Here is a 14,076-nt window from a genome sequence, read left to right on the forward strand (position 1 = left end):
AGTCACAAGTCAAGCAGTCTCTTTCCAAAGTCCCCCCACATGCTGGCTTATATGAACTGCATACTAAGCCTTTCTCTGCAGTGAGCATCCTCTCTGCCCAGATCTCTGCTATCAGGCTTAGGGACCATGTACGATGGACAAGAGTACTGTGTGTCCTCAGAGGTACCTTCCTCGAACCATTTCCAAATGGAGAAGCAGGGAACCTTGTACTTCTCCTTTCTGCGCTACTTGGCCATTAGCAGACAAACAAATGGAAACTCATTCAAGAAAGAACAAATGCCCATCTTTAATGGGCTTATTTAAGCAGACGGAGCTCCATTGAAGGAAACAGCATGTCGCTGTAAAGATCACAGTACTTCATTGTGCAACATGTCAGAAGAACAGCCCGCGTTGGCTTGTCCTAGCAGGCCTGTTTCAAACAAGCCAGACCTCCCTGCCACAGCTGTCAGCACTGCCACAGGCCACCATCCTGTCACTGTACCCAGAGTTTCCATGGTCCTTCACCAGATGCTGGACCTGAAACTTGGACCATGCAGATCAGACCTATAAGGCTGGCAAGTGTCATGCTGGCTGATGACTTAGGTGCTAAAAGTGCTTCACACCAGCAAAGGCAAAAGAGCTTTCCCACAAGGGAGCTCTGCCTCATCTTTTGTAAGCGTTGTCAGTAAGGTCTTGCAGCAGGTGTCAAAGGACTCCAGACATTGTCCACTATGCAACCTTGTCTTTAGCTGCTTATAACTCTGTCAAATGTTAGCCTTCTAAAGTGACATTTCCCCTATCCTGCAGCTGTCTCAGACTGAATACAGGAGGTTTTAGCTGTTCCTGAGAATAACAAATACTTTTTTTTTGCCCAAACTACATAGATTTTGATTATCTTTTCACTGAGAATGTTTTCACCAAGAATATCTTCATGCAGGGACTTAAAATTTGGTGGCCTGGTGCTGTGAACGCAGTCAGTGACAGCTTTTTACCAATGGCCAGAGAAGTACCTACCGTACCCATCTGCACGATGCACATGTTGCCCAGAGCTGCAGAAACAAGCCGGTCCTTTCCCTGGTTTGGTGTCTGCAGCGGTATGAGCCAGGAACCTGTGCTGCCCCTTTGCTGTGCTGCCAGACAGCTTCCCATCACAAAACACCTCTGGAAAAACACCAACAGAAGCTGTCTCATCCTGTTCTAGGGCCTGGTCCACAGGGAGAACAGCCACATCTACTGGCGAAGGGTAGCACAAGTCTCCATCCCACACCGCACAGCTCCTGTCCCACTCGGGGTCCTAGCCGTGCCCATAGGGTGTGAGGGGAACACTCCTGGCATTTCTGGTTGTTTCTTACACAGTGATAGAGAATTATGCCAAAAGCTTTTTATATAAACACGTAAGATTAAAAAGTGAAACCCCAGAAGATGGGAAATATTGAATTAACGTTGACTGAACAAGTTCAAAATCCCATCTTTGGTTACCTAACTACGGACATTATTCTTCAGGATTTCTGCCTCATTTACTGCACTCTTTTACTATGGTCTTTTGCGTTTAATATTTTTAAGTATGGATGAATAAATTGGGGATATAGGATTCTATTAACAAAGCAATTTTGTTTAGCGTGAGCACTGTTTATCATACAGAAGACATCTGAACAATCATAAGGGAAAATAGTACAGTGGTGACTCTGTGTCCTTCTTGCGCCCTGTACAAGATACTTACTCATTCATCTCTCATTTCAACAGACTATCAAAGATCATCTGTTTGATTTTTAAGTAATTTCCTATGCTCTTTCTGAACCCTAAGATGAATAAAAGCATTCAAAAACAAAACATGAAAATATTTTAATCAGAAATTGTAATTTTAATTGTCTCCAAATTGCAGGGAAAAATTCTTAAGTGGCTTATTATAGTTTCTTTAATAGTTCTCCAATGGCTTATTACTATATTATTTTACGTGAACAGCTTACTCGCTATCCACACAAGATTGCTGAAGTTATTCATCATGCATTTTGACTCATTGGCCAACCTGACAGTGACTGACAGTCTCTAGAAAAATATAGTACAGCTAAAAAACCTGACCTAACTTTTAAACAGCTTTCTCTGTGATACTGACATAATCAAATAGAGTTTTACATATGTCACGCTGTTGCTGCAGCAACCTGGCCGTCTCTCCTCTGACTACTGATAGGGAGCCTCTAAGCTTGATATGGGCTCAGATGTCTTGAGATTAATCTTTTGGGACCATTCCAGAGAAATCAGGATTAATTTTCAGTTCCTCGAAAATGAAGTAACTATTTCACGTAAACTACTTTTCACATTCCATCAGGCCTGAGCTTCCTATTCATAACCTTTATAGAAATGGGCCCCCAAGACATTTAGGAGAAAGCCGTTTGCACAGCGGGAAGGAGGATTAAAATGGTTCTGGCTTTTCTTGTATTTTTCTTGAATGTAAGCAGAGAAAAGGTTATTTTTGTGAAAGCAAAAGTTGTAATTTTGGGGTTTTTTTTCCTCTGGATGTTTACATCTCAGTGCATCTAATTTTCAGTTCTCCATATCTTTGTCAGGGATGAGACCGAGACAGTGAAAGCAAAGGATTGTAAGCGCTGAGATGTGTAGTTCCTGAAGCCAGAGCTAATTCCTAGCTAGTGTGGCTGTAGAATTTTATGAGGACACCTGAATATTTGATAAAGACTTCAACAGTTTTGATGTTACAGTCTACATCACTGCACATGGTTTGAATGCTCTGAAAGCCTCTTTCTGACTGCTTAGACCCTTTCTTGGGGTAGAAGGGGGAAACACAGTGCTGGAACAAACATGGTGCAAGAGAATGAGTCAGGCCAATTCACACAGGTTGCTGTATTTGCCTGGGAGTTACAGCCTAGTAAAACACTTGTAACTACCTTGTCAATGTACATAATATCCTAAATAAATATAAACAACAAAATGCTTCTGTACTCAAAATATATATAATTACAGAGGGCATGGGTGCCATAGTGGAGTAGTCCATGGGAGTGCCAAAATGGGGAAAAAAATTTGAAATTCTTCTGTACCTAAAGGTGTCCATCTTTTGATAAGACTTACCACACCTGATCTTCAGCAGAACACCACTCTGCTGAGCAGGTGGAAGCCGAAGACTGGAGAGGACATGGCAAACCACGCTGAAAAGATGCTCAGAAGAAATCTGAGCACTGAAAACGCACTTCCAAGGGCCTGTTGCTGGTGGCCTCTGAGGGGCTTCTGGCTAAGGTCAGATACAGCACCCGATATTTGGCTACTACCCAAATCAGGAGAGGAAGGCACATGCTCTGCTTCTTCAGAGAATCCTCCAGTGTCAGGGAAAATCTTCAGCGTTTTCTGCTTTGCACTGCACATCCAGGGCTGAGCTCCAAGCGTGTGCAAACCATTCAGGTCATAAAACACCTATCTATAAATTGTGTAGTTAAACACACTTGGGACTCTGTAGCAGAAACACTTAGCACTTCATACTACTCATTTCCAAAGGATCTATGCTTTCACCTAATTTTCACCTAATACACACACTATAAGGAAATGTCAAAGTTGTGATGAAGTGGGCAAAGGTCAGGGGTGATGGCACTCGAGAGACCTGGAGTCACTCACAGCTTTGCCACAAGTTGGCCAGCAAAACACTTCAGTTATCTGGCCTTGGCTTCCCCAATCATAAAGTAAAATTAATTGTATGTTCTATATGAAGTACTCTGAGCTCTACTGCTTCAGAAGATCTCAATATTGTTGTTATTCATTACAATTCTTGTTGAAATATGACACAGTTCATACTACATGCGACAAAGCAGCAAGGAAATTAGTTCAATACAACCTTTCATCACATGGTAGACCCCAAAAGCACCAATTTCCATGGATTTGCCTTCTAGTACGATCCAAGAATATAAGGTACATACAGCTTTTCTTCTCAGTACTGTCTTGCAGAATCATGCTAAACCCAATTTATATAATCCAGCTTCCCCTAAAGATAGCACAATTCATAGCAGTTGTTCATTGTTTAATTGTTCTACTGCATTACAATATACAGTAGTAGTGTTACTATAGCTAGGCAAAGCTATAGCGAGGCAAGACTCATAAAGAGAAGTAGCATCCTTTGATTTACCTGTTTAGAGACATAGCTGTAAGCCCAGATGCGTGGGCTGCTCTTGCTATTCACTGCAGGAAAGCAGAGCGTTAGAAACCTGCTGGCTTCAGTGTGTGCTCTCATGGACCATGAAGACCAAAGCAGGTAGGAGAAGACACTTAGCATGAAAGAAGTAAGCAACTAACTAAAGTAATACTTAGGATATGTTGGGCTGACATACAGACTGCCATTAACTGCAGAAACAGCAGTGGCAGATTAGGCAAGCCTAATTACTCACCTGGGGATCTGGCTTGCATGCTGAGGACATTAATGACACATCTCTCCCTGGGAGGGGAAGGGGAGGTGATCTTTAGTAGACGTGAGTGGCAGCAAGAGCCATATAAACATCCTGGCAGGATTCTGCTGCATCATTCATCCCAGAGGAAGGGGAGAATAAATTTGTATCTTCAAAACATTTTTTCTTCTTTTCTTACGGCTACTTAATGTTGTTCTTTTAAAATGACATTTTTTCCAAACCCTTTGATCCACAGCATACACTAGTGTCTTTTCCTGCTTATTCTGTCCAAAACATTTAGAACTGAAAAGCCTGTATTACTTACAGTGTAGTGAATGGCTCTTACTATATTTTAGCATGCTTGATCTTTAAAAAAAAAGTAATGGGTTTTTGTTGGTTTTGGTTTGTTGGGGTTTTTTTTCTCTGTAGAGGAGCATGCAATATCACAGTGATTTTAAGGTCTCAGTGGTGCATCACTGAATTCAGGGAGGGCTCTGCTCCTTCTCCACCTGAGAGCCAAAGCAAAGCATCAGCATCTGTGATAATGCTTCTAGCAGAAGTGTCACTTGGACATAACGGCTGTGGGAAGTTTTGCTGCTCCTTCATATGTAAGTAGAACAATGAGTTTCGCACACTTGCTCACTCAGAACAAGTCCTGCTCCATATTTCTGGAAGTACTTCTGTGCTCTGACTGTCACTTCCACCTACTCAGCATTGCACCAGGACCTCCATGCCATTGAGCAATATGGAAGGATGGCTGGTCTTGAACCCCAGCCAGAATCAATGTGCTGTAAACATAATTTTCCTTGAAATAGACCAAGTTTGCATGTGCAGATCCGATGGCAGAACGTGGGAACAGTTTCAATGCTAACAGAATTTATAACTCTCCTCTTTTAAACTTGTGGTGGTGCAGTCTGAAAGCCCAAAGGGAAAAACAGCTAGAAGGTGTAATTGTAAGGAGCCTGATGGACCCAAAAAAAGAAGCTCGAAACTGAGCCTTTGAGACCACTTCTAACTCTTTGTCCATACTGCTGGGCCATATAACTGATTCACATTTCCCAGTGTTTGTGCCACCCTAATTTAGTACCTCAGTACAGGTGAAGCTGTAAAGATAATATAAGGAATCTTCTGCACTGGCAGAGGAACTAAAAAAAGAAAAAAAAACGAAAAAGAAAAGATGATACTTTAGCAGCCCTATCAGATACTCACTCCTCTAGCTGAAATGAAAAGGATGCCTATTTGGAATAATGAAACAGTTTTAATTTTGAATTTTGATTTTGCTCAGTGAAAGCAAATTCATCATTTGAAAGCTAATCATTTTCTAGATAATACTGTATCACCTTCAGCAGAAAGAGAGAGAGGGAAGCGTAATAACATTCCCACTGCAAAGCTTTCCCAAAATCATAAACTCATTACTGCAAACTAAAATCTAAAGTCAACCAAAAACTAGGACATACTGGGCTTGCAGGTTACAGATCCAAAGCTGTGGAGTAAAACTAATCAGTTCTTGGATGGGATTTTTTTTTTTTTACTGCAGTACAATCTATAGTCTAGTTGGTCAAATCAAGCCTTTCTGAGAAAAGAAGATTAGAGGCAGTTGTTTAAAATATTGTGGGGGGGAGCAGGATTTAAACTTTATTACTGACAGGATATAGAAACCAGACTGTAATGAAAAAACAGTATTGAGATTGTACTTGCGGTCTGAATGGAAAACGTTAAGCGAAGACAGGGCCATATGGACAAGCTTATGGTTATAGCAAGAACTGATGCTGAGGCAAATGCCTTCTAAATAAGTGAAATTAGGTGTCATCCAAAAGTTGCAGGAATTAAAAAAAAAATATATTACACCTGCACACTACAAATAGGCTACTAAGCAAGAAAAGAAATTCAAAGAAATTTTATTTTATTTTATTTATAAGGATTGTTCCCCCTCCAATGATCACTGTACTGTGCATGAATTGTTAATTGAAAAAGCACTAGGTAAAGTATCAACCATTTTGAATAAACAAAATATTTGATGAAAAATTCGTATCCTATTTAATCAATTTTATTTTGAAGATTTCGTCCTGTATTTTACCAAAGTCTGAACTGTCTGAATCAATGCACACGTGTTACATAAATGCATTTGAAGCCTTGGTGAATGACAGCAGGATGTCCTATTTACCTGCCCACCTGGAGCTCACTGCAGCATTATGGACCTGTTTTGCACAGGGGCACATTAGGATACACCTTGCATAAGTTAAGAGAAAATAATAAAATACTACAGCACAGATATCAATGCCTTGGCTTGCTTTCCATTTCATTTTCCTGTAACCTACTTGACTTTTGACCAAGACAGCTATGTGAAATCTGCCGTAGTTAACCAGGTATCTCCCAAGGTGTGAAATGCAGGACTAACATATCTTCATGATGTAGTTTTTAAATGTTTTTCTCTCTGTCAGTACTGTCTAAACTGTCCTAGCTCTGGTCCAAGCTAGGCAAATCCAGCCTTGCTTCCTTAGTTTTCATTTTCTGGTCTCAGGACCTTTTCTTTGTTGTTCTCCATCAACATTTACTGAAAAGTGGTCCAGAACAGAAGCAACTCATGCTCAGTGTTTTTGTTAACACAGACCTGAGCGGCTGGCTGCCTGCTGCATAATCATCCAGCCACAGTATTATAGACTATTTGAAGACTATCATGCGCCTTTGCAGCTCATCTATTTCACGCTAAAGCAGATATTTAGGACGTAGATATTCTGACAACAGAAACACAAACTGCCAATTTTCTGGAAAGCGAAGGTCTCCTCTATAGTTTCTTCAACTCCTGAGCAGCACTTTACACCGCCCCAGCAATAAGGACTTTCTGGCCACGGCACAGCCACCCAGCAAACACCATTAATGAGGTATCAAGAGCTGACGGTGTAACGGGTCACCGTAACGCTGGCGAGCTTGATGTGCTCAATGACCCTTATTGCTCAGCCTCGGGATCGAGCTCCAGAAACGCTCTGTAGAGTGCACTGGTGTAAAACAACAGTTAAAGATGTGTAGGACCTGATTTTGTCAGATCCTACCCGTCATTAGGAAGGGTGGTAAGTAGGTAGGTCAGTCAGGGGAATTACAAAAGTTTCATCATTCTCAATACATTAAGTATGTCCAGGCAGCTCCTCAGGCAATTTAAACCAGCATAGCTCCCTTGAGTTCAATAAAAGGATGCCCATTTACATCAGCTGAGCACTGGCTTCATGACTTTTTAATATTCCCCATTGGAGCAACCCAGTATGGCAAACACCTTCCACAGTATAAACGCCTGGAAATACAATGGTATGGAACCCAAAGTAATCCACCCCTCTGCATCACTGAGCCTAAATGGCAGGTCACAAAGAAATCACCAATGAGGTTTTGATTTTAATAATTTAGGGTGAAACCATGCAAGTCATTATGCAGTCAAGTGTTTTCCCTAAGCTCACTACATACATTGAGGCCACTTGGCTCCACTGACCTTCTGAGTGCCCTGCTAAGGTGCTGGAAATAAATTTTTCATCTGCTTTTTATAGGGTATTTTCAACTTGATTAACCATTTAAAGCATGTTAGCCAAACATTGCACTCTCACACTTGTACAGTACTGTTAAATACAATGAGGAGGGAGATGCATAAAAACTGATGTTTGGGTGTCTCGGTAGCAATCCTTTAGAAATATTTGTAGCAAAATAATTTTCTGTTAATTGTAGAATGAGGAAATTTAAGTAAATTGTATTACAGTGAAATGATAAACCACTGAGCATTCAGGATCTGGTGAACCAAATGTAGTTAATGTCTCATCATCTAATGACAGAAAATGCAGTCCTACTTCTCACAATATTATGGAATAGAATAACTTGTAAACACCTAGTAAGAAATGCTTTTGAAAATTAACATTTTTAATGATGTTCAAATATGGTAGAGACTTTACAAATACAGTTTTTGCCAGAAGTTCAAATGTGTATCAATATCATTCCCTTCACAAACAAAACCTCAAAAAGAGTTGACAAAAAGTAGCGAATTTGCAGTGAAATTAATTAGGTTTTTGTCTTCTTCATTCTCACAGTGTGGGAATGGTAATATCACACAGGAAAAAACCTCACAGCTCTAGCCCTGCTTGGGGAAACATAGACATATACTTTGAAATCCATATTGAAAATTTCACCTTATTAAAAAATAATATTTTGCAGTTTAGGTTGACTTATGCATGTCTCTTTTACATCTATATTTCTCAATTGGAGAGAAATATTATGGTGCTAATCCTGCATCTTTGAAAACACAATTCACTAAACCATTGGGAATTTTGCTTAAGTAAGGCATAAATCAGTGAAGAGTACGAACCCGTACTTAAATATTCCATTTAACTACAGAAACACACAAATTACTGAAAATTACTTCTGGTACGAACTGAAGGGTATCTATTTCAGCACCTAAAGCAATTTCTATGAAACCTAAAAATTACTCATTTGCTCATTTTCAGGAGTTGTTAATTTTAGAGATTAATTCCAAGATTCATCCAAGTATAACTTCCTTCAGGTATTTGTTGAAAACTGCCACATTCTCTTTTTAATTAACTCCAGTGATATGTTAATAACTTGTGTAGTTTCTCAACTATTGGTTAGTTCTAATCCAGAGTGTAGCTTGAATGACTACCATTTATAAATTTCCATGCAATATCGCTGAAGTATAATCTTATAACCTAGTTAGAAGTTGTAATGGCCTTAAGGATGTACAGTAAGAAATGAGAAAGCTCTGCATCCAGTATTAACAAATAAATTTTGTTGCTGCTGAGATTTCAGTGCTTTGGAAGCTGTTTCTGCGACTTAGTGCCTGCTTGTCTTAATTTATATTCTTCCTTCTGTTATTTGCGTTCATTTATTTTATACAAGTGGTACAAGTAGGATAGAGAAGAAGGTTAGGTTGACTCAGTGTAAAAACTAGAAATTCCTTGGTATTAAATCAAAAATATTACGGTCATGAACTTTAAATATACCTTTATATAATATAGCCTAGTGGGTTATTTGTAGATAAAGATGGTATTTCCTTGGACAGCTCTATTAGTTCATATATAAAGGGAAAAGCTTTTTAACATGAACCTGAAAGAAATACTCAGTAAGACACTAAAATTTAAGTACTGCATTACCTGAGATTGAAAACTATATCTTATCTCAAAATCCATTATTTTTATCCTAACAAGTTATTTTTACTGGTCATATTGCCATCCCTCATTTTCTTGTTTAGAGGGCTAGAAAAGCAGTCAGTAGCTAGATGCTGAGAAATAGCTAGAATTTCTATTGCTCACATGTCCTTTCTCAATTGATTAAATACCAACAAGAGACTCCATTCATTTGTATTATAAGCCAGAAAAATTAAAAAAAAAAAAATCCAAAAGCTCCCTAACAGTGGAAAACGCAATTAAACTACCAGTGTATTAATCCAGGTGCAAACTGCTGCACCATTCTATAGCAGTGCTTTCCTTAATTAACTAAAACATGAATAAGAAAATCTGATGGCTTAATAGCATTTTCTTCACTGTCAGAAACGCGTTGGGATGATTTTATTATGTTATCACAAAGAGTGTTGGAGGAGTTATTGCCATTACTTCTGTTTGTCACCTCTAAGAGTGACAGACTCCATGGAGAAACTTGCTGCTGTTAACGGATGTGAAGGATTAATATTTTATAACATCATTACTTTATAGGCAGGATAGCTATAGTAATAAGAATACCTTTAATATTTTATGCATTCACAACCATGTAACACACAAGGAGCATTTATTCTCCGGCAGCATCTCTTTGGATATGTATTTAGTTGCTGTGATTGAAAGCGGAGCAGTTAGTCGCACTTATCATTGTTTATATTGTGGTGGAAGTAACAGAGTCTAACCAGTGTTAGGGTACCATCGTTGCACACGCTGAAGGAGTGAATCCGAACCAGAGATACACACAGATCTTGCAGCAGAGAGTCTACAAACCACGCAGAGCAATTTTAGGGAAAAGCAACGCGGGCAATGCCTGGGAGCCTCACTAGACCACACAGAAGCAGCAAAGCAAGTTTTCCAACGAGGAGGCTGACAGAGGGAGGAGTGCACACCCAAAATCTCTGCCTGGGTCCCTGCAATGCTGATGCCAGCTGTGAAGCTAAGGTTTCATCCTGCACAGAGCTAAGCATTTAGACTACATTCAAGCAAATATGTTTCCCTTTAAACTCTGGCATGCTCCTTTTTCCTTCAGAGGCTGTTCCCATTAAAGCTAAGCAAGTTAAGGCTGCCTAGTAGCAGTGATGATGCTTGCGTATTTCCAAAGCATCCTGCTGTAGCATGTGGCTGCGTTATTTGAACATGTTTTAGTTTCTTCCACAAGTTTCATTGGCCCTGAATCTACCGGTCTGTGAAAAGCTTTATGTTTGATGTGCTCTGTGCATGTGCACAGAAATTCCCCTCGGCTCCAAACGGGGCACGGTTACACTGTAGTGGCAAGCAGAGAAACAGCAAACTTCACCTGCATCCCATGAGAAAAAAGAAGTGAGCATACACTGAATATGGGCAGTTGCATACTCATTACAGATTTTCAGCTGCAAGGTGCAGAGCGCCTTCAGCTTTTCTTTCCACACACACCCCCCTTGCCTTTGCTCAGCACTTTGAGGGACTGTGTCCCTTAATTTATTTAAATGTTTCAGTCATCGGGTCCCTTGCTCTCTAAGCACATGAGGAGCCTTCCACTTGATGTTTAAAGGAGCACTCATGTGAGGAAAGCTGAGTGGGGTTAACGCTTGCCAGGTCAAAAGGCATCAATCTTTTACTTCGCACAGAACATGCCTTTAGGAATGCATCTCCCCCGGTGCCATAAACAGCCTCTTTTCTCTTTTTTTTGCATCATGTTCAGTGTTTGTCAAGCAAAACAGGGATAGGCAGAGAGACAGAAGTGCGGCAGATCCTGCCTACATCTTTTCCACAGTTTTTCCTAACCCCTAACTCTTTTGATACTTTGTATTCACTGTCTCACTTGACTGACACAAGAATCCCACTGTAGGGAGAGCGGCTTCCTGTGAACTCAGCCCCGTTTCCATGGTGCGGAGTTTTCTACTTAAAAATAAATTCCTCTTTTCTGGGGCCACGCGTATGTACAGCACTCGCGGAGCTCCCCGCACCCCAGGGTTAGGGGCCGAGGGCAAAGGAGGGCGAACACGTCCCCCATCCTAAGAGGCTACCCTTCCCAGGCTCCTCGCTCCTCGCTCCGGCCCAGGACACCTCGGCACTTTTCGGCACGCATTTTAAGGTCGCTGACCCATCCCTGCGGCGCCCGGCGTGGCGGGGAGAGCGGTCTGTACTGGCTGCGGACGCACTTCACACCCGCTGCCGCGGAGCGCTCCAGCGGTGACACGCTCCTTGCCTGCCGCCGGCCCCGAGCGGCTCCCGGGATGCTCGCCCCGGCCCCGGCCCCGGCCCCGGCCCCGGCCCCGCTCCGCCAGGATCCCCGCGCCCAACTTCCCCGCCTCCCGCCGCCGCGCACCGGGGCAAACTTTCGGGAGCGGCACCCGCGGAGCCCCGCAGAGCCCGGCAGCGAGGCAAACGGGGCGGGCTGCGCCCCGCTCCCCGGGCAAACGCCCCGCCGAGGAAAGCCACGGGCTGGCAGCAGCCCAGACGGCGTCGCCCGTAGCCCCAGCCCCAGCCCCGGCGCGGCGGCTCCCCGCGGGCTGCGCCGCACCCCGCGCCCCGCGGGAGGTACGCGGGTCCCGCTGCCCCGGCAGAAGCAAGCCCCCGCACAGCAGCGCCCTGGGCAGGAGGAAGGGGAAGAGCCCAGGAGCGAGAAGCCCCCCACGCCGCCGGCGGTGCCCGCGGAGCGGGACGCGCAGGGCCCGCGGGCGGCACTCACCGATCCGCAGCACTTGCTGGCCGCTCCGGGGCAGGCCGGCCGAGGCGCAGAGCAGCACGAAGAGGAGCCCCCCGCCGCCGCCGCCCGGGGCCGGGCGCCGGGGCCACCGCGGGCCGAGGGCGCTCGCCATCCTCCGCGCCCGCCTCAGTTCATGCCGGGCTCCGCGGGTGCGGGGCGCGGGCGGCTACCCCCGGCGGGGCCGGCTGCGCGCCGCCGCTGCGCGCCGCCCGCCCATGGCGCGGGGGCTCCGCGCCCGCCCGCGCTCCCGCCGCTGCCGCGCTGCGCTGCGCCGCCGCCCGCGGCTCCCGCCGCCCCGCTGCCCTCGCCCCCCGCGCCGCCACCGCCGCCGCCGCCGGGAGGGGAGGGAGGGGACGGGAGGGGGCGGCTCCTCCCGCTGGGCGGCCCCGGGCGGGGCGAGGCGGCTCCGGGGGCTGAGCGGGACGGGCGGCGTGGCGGGGCACCACGCACACGGGGGACACACACGCGCACACAAAACTGTGCTGCGCCCCGGCACGGCCCGCGTTGGGCAGGGACAGACACAGGGACAAGGGCAGGGCAGGGCAGGGCAGGGGCAGGGACAGAGATGCTCCCTGCCCCTGGTCCCTCCAGCCCACTTGCCCCGCGTTGTGCTGTGTGCTTTTCCGTCCCCCGCGGGTCTCTCCCCGCAAGGCTGGAGTCCTCCCCTTGGCCTGGGGGAAGCTTTCCCCCCCGGGCCTGCCAGCCCCACAATTCCTGCTTTTTTTCCTCCCAGTTGTACATGGGGTTGAAATACAGAGGAGAGATGAAGCTGGGGCAGGAGGTCCCTGTGTGTGCACAGCTCCCTTCTGGGGCGGACGGGCATGGGATAAGGCGATGACGCAAAATATCTGGAGGCTGAGGGACACCCGTGGGGACAAGGTGGAGGGAAAGCAGCACTTTCTGCAGTGCTTTTGCTACCCTGGACCTCCGCATTCAAGTGATGGACAGGAGACGTCCCCACAGTGCATCTCCCCAGACGTGGCAGGAGCCTCAGTGAAGGGACCGCAGGGCTGCTCATCTGGCATCAGGAGTTCACAAAGTTCAAGTGATGAAAACTCAAGGCCAGTTTTGAACAGTTGGGCGCAGGGACCATGACACTCTCTGTCCTTGACTTGGCCAATGGATAGCTTTTCCCCCGTGACTTGACGTTCTCAAATTATTTTTAAGATCTCAGTTTTAAAGGTTCAATGAAACTCAAAATGCTTCACTATAAAGTAAACATATGGGTCCTGAGCTGATCTGAAAAAAGGAAAAAACATAATAGGAGAATGACTCCCACCTAGCAACAGAACTAAAACTGCATAGCTGAGATCCAAAATTGAAATAATTTAAATTTGTTTATTTTGTATTCCTCTACAGTCTGTCTAACTATTGTTCCAGAAATTAACGCCTCGGAGCAGTCACAGCACATGTTGAAGTGCAATGGAAATGCAAGCGTCTACATTATATCTCCCAGTCAGTCTCCAATGTTTCCTGAAAAGCCTGCCTCTACTGTTTACAGAGCCATTTAGGCTATTCAGGAGTTCTCACTACCGAGATTCCCAGCCGGGATACTAGTTAATGCCCCACTTTACATTTCTTATGGCACGTTTTACATGCATCTTGGAGAATTTTTGCCCATGGTGTTTATTTTTCATTTGTTTACCTAAGAGACATCCTTTCCTTAGGAACAGAGCTAAATCCACCGGCAGGCACAAGCTCCCTGCCAGTTCCCAGGGTGAAACAGCTACATTTCCCGGTAGCTTTCATGCCTCGTCTCCTGCTGCCCTGCCACAGTGCCGGTGCGTAGCTTGGCCCGTGCCTCCTCCGGGGCCACCACCACTCCGCA

The 14,076-nt window shown here is 44.8% G+C and overlaps 1 protein-coding gene across 2 annotated transcripts in view; it reads right to left on the reverse strand.

The window, feature by feature from the left end:
* GRIK1 (glutamate ionotropic receptor kainate type subunit 1) overlaps window positions 1–12,347 on the reverse strand; it is a 166,443-nt gene extending 154,096 nt beyond the window's left edge. For both annotated transcript variants that reach the window (XM_087755928.1, XM_087755927.1), the window contains exon 1: window positions 12,231–12,347. The gene's annotated coding sequence lies outside the window, so the exon portion shown is untranslated. The remainder of the gene's footprint in view (window positions 1–12,230) is intronic.
* Window positions 12,348–14,076: the final 1,729 nt, after the last annotated feature.

Source organism: Nipponia nippon, unplaced genomic scaffold (genome assembly GCF_047370975.1).
Source record: "Nipponia nippon isolate SJK-2023a ecotype South Korea unplaced genomic scaffold, ASM4737097v1 scaffold_2, whole genome shotgun sequence".
Classification (NCBI taxonomy): Eukaryota; Metazoa; Chordata; class Aves; order Pelecaniformes; family Threskiornithidae; genus Nipponia; species Nipponia nippon.